The sequence below is a fragment of the Mustela lutreola genome, chromosome 12, assembly GCF_030435805.1.
Source record: "Mustela lutreola isolate mMusLut2 chromosome 12, mMusLut2.pri, whole genome shotgun sequence".
In the NCBI taxonomy this organism is placed as follows: Eukaryota; Metazoa; Chordata; class Mammalia; order Carnivora; family Mustelidae; genus Mustela; species Mustela lutreola.
In genome coordinates, this window is record NC_081301.1 from 68409521 (window position 1) to 68422548 (window position 13028).

Consider the following 13028-nt stretch of genomic DNA (forward strand, 5'->3'; position numbering starts at 1 on the left):
TACCAGGTCGTTTCATTTTAGCACACTTCAGAGTTATAATTTCTTGCTTATTAAAAACATTTTTATGATCTACATAGATGAATGAAACTTTTATTTTATTAAATTATTTGCCAAAAAATCTGTTATTTTTAAAAACGTATTTCCTTTGAAGGGTTATTTTAGAGCATTCAGAGGATCGAGGAGTGTGGTATTATGCAATTTTTAAGTAGGTTTGAAATGGTTATTTATATGATTGTTTCTTTAAGGCTTTTGTCTTATTTTGTTGTTTTTTTGTCTCATTTTGTCTTATTTTGTCCATTATATGCTATAATATATTTTGAAAGTAAATTTAAGGTACGTTTCACATAGTTTATTTTTGGAAAAAATATTGAAATGACTTATGAAATTCAGTATACTCTCAACATTAATTTTTTCTGAAATATACCAATTGTCTCCTGAACCTATTATATGGCAGATATTACTTCAGACTACACTGGTAAATGAAATACTTGGCTTTGTAGAACTTTTATTTTAATGGGTGAGACAATTAAAAGCTATAAACCTTAATAAAAATTGCATAGTGTATTCAAAAATGATGAGTACAATGGGGAAAAAGAAAAATTCGATCAGGGTGAGAAAAATCAAGGTTGCTAGGCAGGGGATGGGGAGTTAAAAATTTTAATAGGAAGATCAGGGTAGTTACTATGAACCTGACAACTGAACAAAGGTAGGGAAAGGTGATGAATTTGCCCAGAACTATCAACAATAAGGTCACTCCAGACAAAGGAATTGGTTTCTTGAAGGCCATAAGGTTGGATCGTGCCTGGCATATCTGAGGAATAGCAAGGAGGCCACTGTGAGGGACTGAATAGTAGCAGGGAAAGAGGTCACAGAGGTTAAATGAGTGGCTAGATCATGTAAAAGCTTAGAAGTCATTGTAAAACTCTGGCTTTTATATTTGGAAACTTACTGTGTGATAGAATTTCTGCTAATAACTGAGAGTTCAAATGTCCATAAAATTTCAAGGATTCTTTTACTTGTAAGACAGAATAAAGAAAAAGAGTTCATATTTTCACATGGTGTAACAAATGCTTGGAGATCCAAGTGTAGGAAGCTATGAGAGCACAGAAGCAGGCACTAAAAACACACCAATATATTTGATGACTGTGACTATATATAAATTTGTATTTTCTAGATTTTTTTATAGTCATGGAATCACACAGTATATATTATTTATTCCCTAGCTTTTATTTTCTCAGCACCATTACTTTGAGAATCTCCAATTGTAAATAGTTCATTTTGATATTGAATAGTAATCTCTTTAATGAATAGATCATAATTTGTCTTTGCTCTATTGATGGACATTGATGAACATTTCACTGTTTTCAATTCTTAAAAATAAAGCTGCTATGAAATTCATATACAAGTCCTTTTACGAACATAGGGTTTGTTTCTCTTGGTTAAATGCCTAGTAGTAAAATGGCTATTCGTGTAACTGCAACATATTTTGCATTTAAAAAAATTTTCAAACTATTTTCCAAAGTGGTGGTATCATGATATATGCCAACAAAAGTTTAGATTTTTTGTCGCTTCTCAATCTAGCTCAGACGAATTACAATTAGCCTTTATAATTTTAGCCATTCTAATAGATATGTAAGCATGTCTCATTATGATTTTAATTTGTATTTCTTTAATGTCTAAATGTTGAGAAATTTTTCATGTGCTTCTAAGCCATCCATATCCTTTTGGTGACATGTCTCTTCAATAATTTTCTTCACATGTAAATTGGATACTCTGTTTGGTTAAGTAAGGTGTTTTATTTTTATTCATTTTTTAATAATCAGAGTTGATGTCCATTATCAGATATATAATTTGCAAATCCCTTCTCCATCTTTATGGTTTCTCAATGGAGCTTTGATAGCTGTGTCTTTCAAGAAATATGCTACTTCTTTCCTGGCACACGGAGGTATGACTAGAACATTATCAATGTTGACCTTTGCAAAGAAAATCATGGCTTAAGATATATGTAGTCTACGGCTGCTGGGAGTGTTCTGTAATATCAAGCATATCTAGTTAGTTGATAATTTTGTTCAAATCTTACATATCTTACCAATTTGATGACCATTTGTCTATAGAATCTTAAAATAAAGGTGTTGAAATGTTTTTCCATTTCTCTTCTAAGGTGTTTTGTTCTCCAAGAAATTAAATGCATGATTATCACACAATTATAAAATACTTGTGTCAAGAATTTTTATTCAACAATTAATAAGAGAAGCAGATATTAAAACTAGTTCACATGGTTATTTGGGATATAAGCAGAGTTGTGCAGCAGAAGTGCTCTGGGTCCATAATTTGGGTTATAGAATTTATGTTTTCTAATGAAAAATCACTAACTTGCATTATTGTTAACAAGAATCTTGTGCATTACCATCAGTTTTCTACATTATAACCTCTTGCTCTAGAGTTTGTAAATAACTTTGTCAATAGCAAGCTAATAAACGGGGTGACTCCAATGGATTGAGATAATCTCCAGAGTTTCTGCTACGTAATGCCCAGGACTCCATTGAAAGGACACCTAAGAATTTACTTTGCCCAAAAATTTGATCATTTTTTTCACTGTCCTTACCTATTTTCCAAACCTAGTCCTTTTGCTTCACCTTTCAGTTTGCGGACAACCCTGTATCTGACTGACTTGTTAATTCTGGGAATGTCTCGCAGATAAATTTGCTTTCCAGAGGTGGTTCCTCTAATTGATGTCTAAGAACCCTAATTAGTTAAGAAAACTTTTTTTTAACATTTTCATTGCTATTTATTATTATTATTATTATTATTATTGCTAATATCTCTATTATAAATAATTCACAAGGGCATCTTTCTGACAAAAGACAAAGAGCTGGCTACTAGTAGAAAAAGTACATTTGACTCTGTCAGTGAAAGTGGTAAAGGGATTTGAGAAAATAAGGCAAATCACTGGAATTATGTGTTAAAACTTTAAATATTATAGACACATTTACTTAATTTCTAATACTGTTGTTGCTTATAATTAAATAAGATGTTTTCCATGAACCACGCATTACAGCAAATATATTGTTTATACAGATTAAATTTTCATCAAAAGGGACGCCTGGGTGGCTCAGTTGGTTAAGCAGCTACCTTTGGCTCAGGTCATGATCCCAGCGTCCTGGGATCGAGTCCCGCATCGGGCTCCTTGCTCGGCCGGGAGCCTGATTCTCCCTCTGCCTCTGCCTGCCATTCTGTCTGCCTGTGCTTACTCTCTCGCCCACTCTCTCTGATAAATAAATAAAATCTTAAAATAAATAAATAAATTTTCATCAAAAAATTGTAAGTGTATTTTATTGTAGGATCATGATCAGCATTTTGCAGATGAGAAAAGTGAAATTTAGAAAAGTATGTCTCTTCAAATCCCTCATACAATATCTGGCCTAGATAGAAGGATATACCATCACAATTGAGGAAGATAATTGAGATTACTTAAATGATAAACTTTACTGTATAGGGTTTTTTAAAAGTTTGCCACAGATTCAGATTCTTTTAAAATATATATCTATTTTGTGCAAAGAGAATGCACTGAGAAGTAAAAAGAGAATGAAATATCAGTGCTACCAACTAATGGCTATAATATCATCACCTTATTTATGAACAATGAAACAGTGTGCAATATTTAAATAAATTTAAATAAATTCCTATTTATTTTATATATTTATAAATTTACACAAATTCCTATTTATTTATTATTAAAGAAATTCCTCTAACAAACAGTATGTTTTGAAGGTTGCTAGCAGGAAAGTGTTGTACTACATGGAAGTAATCAGAAAATATGATCTAAAATTCTGCTTTCCAGGGCGCCTGGGTGGCTCAGTGGGTTAAAATTCTGCTTTCAGGAAGGTATAACTGTAAGTACTGAGCATTAGCTATTATATGCTATGGATGAATAACTGAAATCTACATTTGAAACTAATGGTACACTATATGTTATCTAATTGAATTTTAAAAAGTTAATTAAAAAAACCCACTATTTTATAAAACAATATTCCCAACAGGCTCTTTTGCTTTAAAATACTCACTTTGTAATGAGAGTCATTACTTTTGTCTAGCCAATTCTTACGTCACTGTTTATCCCTTCCCTGCTTTATCCCTTCCCAGTATCAATAAAGGCTCACTTGGGTTACCTAGAAGCCATGAGAAAGCTTGTAATACATCTGGCTGGTTTTCACCAGCAATTTGACCACCATGTGCACAGGGAAGTCTATTGATAAAGGCTTTATTGCAATACATTGCAAATACATGGATGATTTTGAATTCTCTTTCTTGAGGTCTTGTTTCATGATAATAAATTTAGGGTGGCTAATTGGAATGGATGTTATTAACATATTTTCATAGTTCGAAGTACATGGAATTGTAAAATAGATGAATGAATGTGGCATTACTGACAACTGTCCTCATTTTGAAATCAAATTACAGTGTACTAAGATGAGGAAGCAAAGCAGATTTGGGATTATGAGTGAAATAATTTAAAAAAGTCTTAGGGGTATGATCAGACTATTGGGTAATTCAGTAGAAAAATGTCAACTGATTGAGATTCTGTGTTCCCTGATTTCAGAGAGAAGATAAGATAAATAAGTAACATGAGGAGACTAGGAAGCCAAACATAAGTGATAATTTTGTGCCAGGGTGTGTATACATCTGTTTATCTTCTTGTTTTACCACTAAGGTTGCTCCTAGAGGAGAGTTTAAATATGTGTTGGAGCTAATCTCTGTGGATTACACAAGAAACCACATCCTGCAGCTCTCCCTGAAACACCCTTTATGATTTCAATGTAATTTGGTTTTTGCATCTTTAAAAATAACAAAATACTTTGCAAACTCATCTACTTTATTACCACCACAAGTGAGTCAGCTGACTCCACATTTTAACACAGTGACAGTCACAGAGGAATGGAGGAATGAGTAGAGTTATCAATATAGGTGCTTTTAAGAAGTATGACAGGGTAGCAGCTATTTCCAGGAAACAAAACAGGGGCAGCAGCTGTGCAGGAAAAGTGATGGAATAAATGACTCATTTCAGAGGAGTTCTATAACATATTAGTTCTATAATGTATCTTCAGCACCCAATTACCCGCTTTGATCTAAAGATAAGGATTTACAGTTAAGGTCCCATTTATGATTTGACAGGTAGGGTCTGAATCATGTTTACTATTGTTTTGACTATTACTTGAAACCTAGAGTAGTACTTGGGATATGTGTTGTGTATTCTGTGAACATGTGCTATTTTTAGATTAGATAATTCCTGTCTCGAACCCCTGTTAATTTGTTTGTTTTTGTTTATTTGATAGTGGTTTCAGTAAATGGATATATATGAAAAATTACAAAGCCACTATTATAATAAGTTATTATTATATATAGCATGGAATTGCACATTCCTCCTTTGAATCCAACAGAGCTTCACGATATCCTTAACAATTTGGGAAAAACATGCTATTATTTTTCTTTATAAAATTTCTCCTGTCAGGCTGTGATGGTGGTCATCAGCAGTAACTCCTCTGAAGGCTTTGTCAAAAGAGTTGAAAAAACTGGAAAGGTGTGAATGAAGCTGTTTGCTGAATATAAAGAAAAGAGCATTGAAGTACAATTCACACTCTTACTTCTCCTTCTATGCTTTCAGATGTTTGACATTTGAAAATTTTGCTTCTAGAAGAGATGCCCTATATAATTCTTACTTTAAGGAGCAAGTTGCTTTTATAATTTTTTTTTATTATTCTACCATTCAAGTATTTCCATTTAAATTAAATTCAATACCATTTAAAAAAATCCAAAATGCAGCCAGTATTCAATTCTTGGGCTAAATAATTTTAGAAAGCTTTGTGTTATTGAACCTATGGGGTTTTTCTGTAGTTTTAACTCTTTCTTTCTGTGATTTTTCCCATTAGTCACGTAAGTGACTGCAATATAACAGACATTGAGGATAAAGAAGGACTGAATAGAACAATCCTTGGCCTCATGAAGTTGAGAATCTAGCAAGGGAGTCAAACAATTCAATCATTCAGAGACAATTTATTGAGTGCCTGGCCTAAGATGAGCACAACAAAACCCCAGCCCAGAGGAATCATTTTAATGGGAGAGATAGATAATAGGTAAGCCAACTTTAAAAAGAAAAAAATCGTACTGGTTTTTCTTTAATAGTGATGCATATTTGAACTAAATAAGCACATTTTAAAAAGAGCAGTGATTGAGAAGAGGTTTTGTAACTCAGTGGTCCGAAAGGGGCTCCCTGAAAAAGTCTGTGTTGAACAGATTTCTGAATAATATCAGCTAGGAAGCTGCGTAAAAATCTCAGGGATGGGTGATTTTTCCAGTAAAAACACTGTAAAGGCTCCAAAGTCACAATACAGCTGTAAGTTTCTCTAATAAAGTAGCTTCTGACAAAGAATGAGAAGAAATAACGAACCCAGGTTTGAAAGAAAAGGGACAGACTTTCTATGAAATTAATATTTAATTAAAGCTCTAAAGGACAAAAATACAATAGAGCAAAATTCTGGTGATGCTGATATACCTAATGAAAGTTCATAAACAAGGTGTGTGTAGCAAAGAGTGTGTGGGAATGTTGGTAAGAATAGTGGGCAAGAGTCATCCCTGAACATGTTCTTAAATGAAGCAATTCCTGTGTTGTTATAAAGGGTAAATTGGAGTTTGCCTAAGTGATTAGAGAAGGATGCCTCAGCTTATGGAAGTTCAAATCCATAAAGATGTGATAAACTACTGCAGATATTTTCATGTATATTTGTTGTTGCTTCTAGTAATGGTGATCTAAAAACTCCTACTTAAGACAACTTAAAAATCCAGACAAAATAGCTTTTAAAGTTAAAAATATCAGAATGATTATAAAAATATGTGAGGGATTACTGGGCCAATATACGAAACACAATGAGAGTCTAGAGACATATGCCTGAAGCCATTTTAGCTATGAGAGCATTTGAAACTGCTAAAACACACTGAGCTGTGTTTTTATTAGACACTTGTACTAGAGAAACAAAATTCAAAATCCAGCAGCAATCAAATTTGAATACTTTGGTACAACCAAATTTAAGTTGAGATCCCCAAAGCACAAGGAGAAGCAGAAATAAGACTATAGCCTACCTTGCCTTCTGTGTAAACTGAGAAAGTCAATCACTGAATTTGGAATATGATTGTCTTGTAGAGTCTCAGATCTAAGAGAAAATCCTGCCAAGGAGGACCATACCATTATTATAGCTCTTAATTATCCCTACTCAATAAGAGTTTCAAATATAATGCCTTGAACATAGCAAAATGTAACAAAGCACACAAAGAAAAACCATTAACAAGATTTGATAGACAAAATGGGATTAAGTATGATGTTAAAATGATCAATAAAGATTGTAAAATGGCTTGATTACTCTGCTCAAAGAAATGAGAGGGGAAGCAAATTGAACAAAAAACTGAAACTAAAAATGATATTGAGAAAGATTTTATAAATGAATTAAATGGATACTCTAGAACTTTAAAGATATGACAGCTAATTTAAGATACCACAGGGGTGCCTGGGTGGCTCACTTAATTAAACCTCTATTCTTTTTCCTTTTTTTTTTTAACACCTTAATTTTATTTTCTTTCTTTCATTTTGACTCAGGTCATGATGTCAGGGTTGTGAAATAGAGCCCAGATTTGGGCTCTGTGCTGAGCCTGGAGCCTGCTTAAGATTCTTTTCCCTTCTTTTTCTATCCCTCCCTGCGCTCTCACTTGCTCGCTCTCTCTTGCTTGCAAATAAATAGATAGATAGATAGATAATAGACAAAGGAAAATAAAAGCAGATTATGAAAATAAATATAAAGATTTTGAAATGAAAACAAGTTCAAAATAAAATAGAGAAGACCTACACAGCTAAAAGTTCATTCAGAAAATCTACTATTCAAGAAGTCAGTATGACACAATGTTAAGATATCAAAAGATTTGAGCATGTACTTTACAGAAAGGGTAATCCAAATGGCCACTCATATATAAAAACTGTTTATCTTTATTATGAATCTGGAATTCAATTAAATTAAATTAAAAATAAATTAAAACCTAGAATGACATACTATTACACACTTACCATATTGGGCCACAGTGAAAATGTCTTGCAAGAATGTGAAGGAATGACAGTGCACATAATAAAAACATATGAGGTAAGTTGGACAATATTTAGAAAACTTAAAAATTAAAAATAAAGATTTGGTCCATTCCTAGAAATACAACATGGAACTAAATGAATATTTTCACCAAGATATGCAAACAGATGATTATAGTTTTTTCATTCATAACGGCAGATCAGTAGTGGTATATTTGCACAATGTTACATTAAATAAGAGAGAATATTAACAAATTGGGAGGAGGGGCGAGGTTGTTATCATAAACAGATCTTCTATGGTGCTAATTATGTTCTATTTCTCAAAATCTTTAAGTTGAAAAAGTTTTCAAATTTACATCTAGATAGATAGATAGGTAGATGATAGATAGACAGATATCCCAGAAGCTGCAATGCTAGGCTAAGACCAGGCTTTAAAGGGCTTTTCTATGCTCTACTAAATACTTTAAACCATTCATTATATCATAGCTCAGTGTTGAAATCTCCATTTGTTTCCTCAGTTTCCTAATATTTATCTTAAGGTGACCTGATCCACCTTTGTCTAAATATTTCTATTTTAACAATGTCCTTTTGAACACTCAGAGACTAAAACTTAGAAAAATACTCTGATTGTTATCTCACTAGAGTGGAAAATATATAGTTACCCATTAACTAATGATATCCATGACATTTTTAATTCTTGGGAGCTTTTGGTTAAATGAATTTTTTAAGCTTCCTTTAAATGAAGCTTTAAGCCATCACCACATAAATAAAATTAAAGAACTAAATGAAAACAAGCCAAGTATTTACAGAGTAATAGAATGTGCAGTGGAAAGAGTACAATTCTGAAATCATAAAGCCTAAATTAGTGTGATGCATCTTTACTAGCCATGTAATCATAAACCAGTTATCTAAATGTGTTAGCCTCAGTTTTTTCACCCATGAAATGGTGATGATAATACTTATTATGCAGAGTTGTTGTGTGGATGTAATGAAGCATGGAGCATGAGAGTCTCATATTCCATGCTAAAATGATAGCTATTTTTATAGTTATAATAATTCTAATAATAGTAATTAAATTGTTCAAAATGATAATATTCATTTATATTGAGGCATTGTATTGACTATTCATAGACACATTTACCAAAATAAATTTCATTTTACTTTACCCCCTCTGAGTATATATATTCCCTAATTCATTATGAATCTCATTATGAATAATAATTATCATAATAAATATGCTGATTTTTCTTCTATTTATTTTTAGGGAAGTATCCTTTACTGTTGAACATAAAGAAACTTAAGCAAGTCTGTCTTATTCAAAATTTGCATGCTGCTTTCTTATGAAACTAGATGATAGAGTTGTATGAAATAAATTCATGCAGTTAAGACATTTATGTTTGGAAAACTGGGTGGTCAGTTTAGTATTTCAAAAGAAGATTTTAAATTTAAACCTTAAAACTGAGCTCTTTCAGCCTTATTTATAGACATCCTTCATGCTTCCTAAGTACTCCTTCATTGTAAACTAAGTAATAGTTTTTGTCCCAGTGTATAGAACTAAAATGGATTTTATATTCTATTATTTCAGAGTTAGTTGCAGTTTCTACTTCCTTACTTCCTTTTTTGAAAAATAGATTAATTCTACAAAAAGTTTTTTCCGGCTTTATTGAAAAATAATCGACATATTACAATTTGTAAATATAAGAAATGATTTCTTATAATATTGCAAACTTTTAACATTGTGTAAATTTTGTACAATTTGATAAATTGGCATACATCTGTATTGCAATATAATCTACATAAAAATGTTAATACATCTACTATCTCATATAGTTGCCACTGTTTTTTATGCATGTATGGTAAGGAATTTTAAGATCTACTCTCTTAGCAACCTTTATGTATATAGTACAGTAGAGATAAACTTCAGAGGTCTTGTGGGTTTTGTTCCAGACCGCCTCAATAAAGTGATTATCTCAATAAACTAAGTCAAATTATTATTTTTTTTGGTTTCCCAGTGCAAATAAAAAATTATGTTTCCCAGTGCATATAAAAAATAAACACTATACTGTACTGTTCAAAAGCATTATGCCTTTAAGGAAAAACAAGGTATATACCTTAAGTAAACTAGTTCTGAGTTTTCAGTGGGTCATAATTACTGATCACAGATCACCATAACAAATACAATAATAATGAAAAAACTTGAAATATTGCAAGAATTACCAACATGTGACAGAGAGACACAAAATGAACAAATGTCGTTAGAAAAATGGTGGCAGCAGACCTCTTTTATACAAGATTGCTATAAACTTTCAACTTGTAAGAATGTGATATATGCAAAGTTTAATAAAGGGAAGCACAATAAAAATGTATGTATATATTATTAACTATGATCATCATGCTGTACATTAGTTCCCCAGAACTTTTTCATATTATAGTTGCAAGTTTGTACCCTTTGACCACCTTAATCCACCCCAGGTTCACCTCTTTCAACTCAACTCTAAGTTTCCATTAGTTTGCTTTTTCTTCAGATTCTGTATGTAAGGGATATCATAATACATAAATTAAAATATATATAAAATCTTTGAAATATTTCACTTAGTATAATACCTTCAAGATCCATCCATGCTGTTGTAAATGGCAGTATTTCTTAATTTTTCATGGTTCAGTAATATTCCATAGTATATATTTACCATACTTATTTTATTCTTTCATCCATTAATGGATACTGAAGTTATTTCCATCTCTTGCTTAGAGTTAATAATTTTATAATGAACATAAGAGTGCAGATATGTCTTCGAATAGTGACTTCGTTTCCTTTAGATATATACCTAGAGGTGGGATTACTGAATCATATGGTAATTTTACTTTTAATAATATGAATAATCTCCATACTGTTTTCCATACAAATTTATATCCCTATCACAGTGCATAAGTTCCCCATTTTCCCCAATATTTACCAAAATTTGTTAGTTTTAATTTTTTGGTAGGATATATTCTAATAGGTAGTAATATCTTGTTGTGTTTTTCAGAGGTAAACAACAACAACAACAACATAATGACTTTGCCCTGAGTTTTTACGTTGAGCACTTTTTAATACTCTTGTTGGTCATTTATATAACTTTTTTGAAAAAAAGTCTATTGACATTCTTTTGCTATCTTTTTAATTATATATTTTTTTCTATTTGTATCTGTTGGTTATTAACCTCTTTTCAGATATAAGATTTGTAAGTATTTTCTTCCATTCTGTGGATTGTGTTTTTATTCCCTTTTGTTTTTTTTTTTTTTTTGGCAATGCAGAAACTTTAGTTTAATGTAATACCATGTATTTATTTTTGCTTCTTTTGCTTGTGTTTTTGGCCTGGTATCCAAAAAACTATTGGCAAGACCAATGTCAAGGAGAATTTTTCCTATGTTTTCCTTTAGGAAATTTAGATTCATGCATCACATTTAAGTCTTTAATCTATTTCAAGTTAAGATTTATGAGTGATATAAGGTTCCAGTTTCATGCTGGTTTATGTGACTATTCAGTTTTAAATATCATTTATTGAACAGACTATCTTTACCCATTATATATGTTGGCCCCTGTCAAATATTAGGTGACTGTATGAAAGGATTTATTTCTGGACTCTCAATTCTGTTCTACTTGTTTACTGGTCTGTTTTTATGCCAGTATACTTTATTGTTTTGAGCATGAGGGCTTTGTAGTATAGTTTCAAATCAAGAAGTGTAATTTCGCTTCTTCATTCTTTCTCAGAACTCCTTTAATTATTTGTTGTCTTTTATGGTCTCATATAAATTTTAGGATTCTTTACTTACTTCTGTAAAAAAAATATTGGATTTTTTAAAAAGATTATTTATTTATTTATTTGACAGAGAGAGATGACAGGCAGGCAGAGAGGCAGGCAGAGAGAGAAGAGGTAGCATCTTCGTGCTGAGCTGAGAGCCTGATGCAGGGCTCGATCCCAGGACCTTGGGATCATAACCTGAGCCGAAGGCAGCGGCTTAACCCACTGAGCCACCCAGGCGCCCCTAACATTGGATTTTTGATAGGAATTGAATTTACAGATGGTTTTCGGTAGTATGGACATTTTAACAATGTTAATTCTTACCATTCATAAATATGAGCTATCTTTCCATTTATGTCTCCTTCAAATTCTTTATCAATGTCATAGTTTATGGGGTACAGATCTTTCATCTTCTTAGTTAAATCTTTTCCTAAGTATTTTATTATTTTTGATGCTATTGTGAATTAGATTGTTCTCTTTATTTTTTCAGATAGTTCATCATTAGAGTGTTAAAATGCTCCTGTCTTGTGCTTACTTTGGCAGCACATATACTAAAATTGGAATGATGCAGAGAAGATTAGCGTGATCACTGAGCAAGGATGACATGAAAAACTATTTTAAAAAAATGAAACAAAACAAAATTCCCGTCTTTTATATATTGATCTTGTATTTGGCAGCTTTATTAAATTGTTTATTCAAAATTTTTTGTGAAGTTTTTAGGATTTTTTTACATGTAAGTTCATGTTATCCAAAAAAAGAAAATTTTACTTCTTCCTTTTTTTTTTGGAGTCTCTTATTTCTTTGTGTTCCTTGTTTCTCTGGCTAGGACATCCAGTACTATGTCAAATGAGAGTAGTGAAAGTGGACACACTTGTCTTTTTTCTGATCTTTAAGGGGAAAACTTTCAAACTTTTTTGATTGAATATGAGATTAGCTCTGGGCTTGCAATATGTGTTTTTCCTTTAATGGATTTTTTAAATTATTTTAAAAATTTTTTTATAAACATATAATGTGTTTTTATCCCTAGGGGTACAGGTCTGTGAATCACCAGGTTTACACATTTCACCGCACTCACCATCACTCACCATAGCACCTGCCCTCCCCAATGTCCATACCCCCACCAT

At 31.8% G+C, this 13028-nt stretch overlaps 1 pseudogene; it reads left to right on the plus strand.

The window, feature by feature from the left end:
* The first annotated feature begins 12431 nt into the window (after nt 1–12431).
* Nucleotides 12432–12523, plus strand: LOC131813369 (U6 spliceosomal RNA; annotated as a pseudogene).
* The last annotated feature ends 505 nt before the right edge of the window (nt 12524–13028 follow it).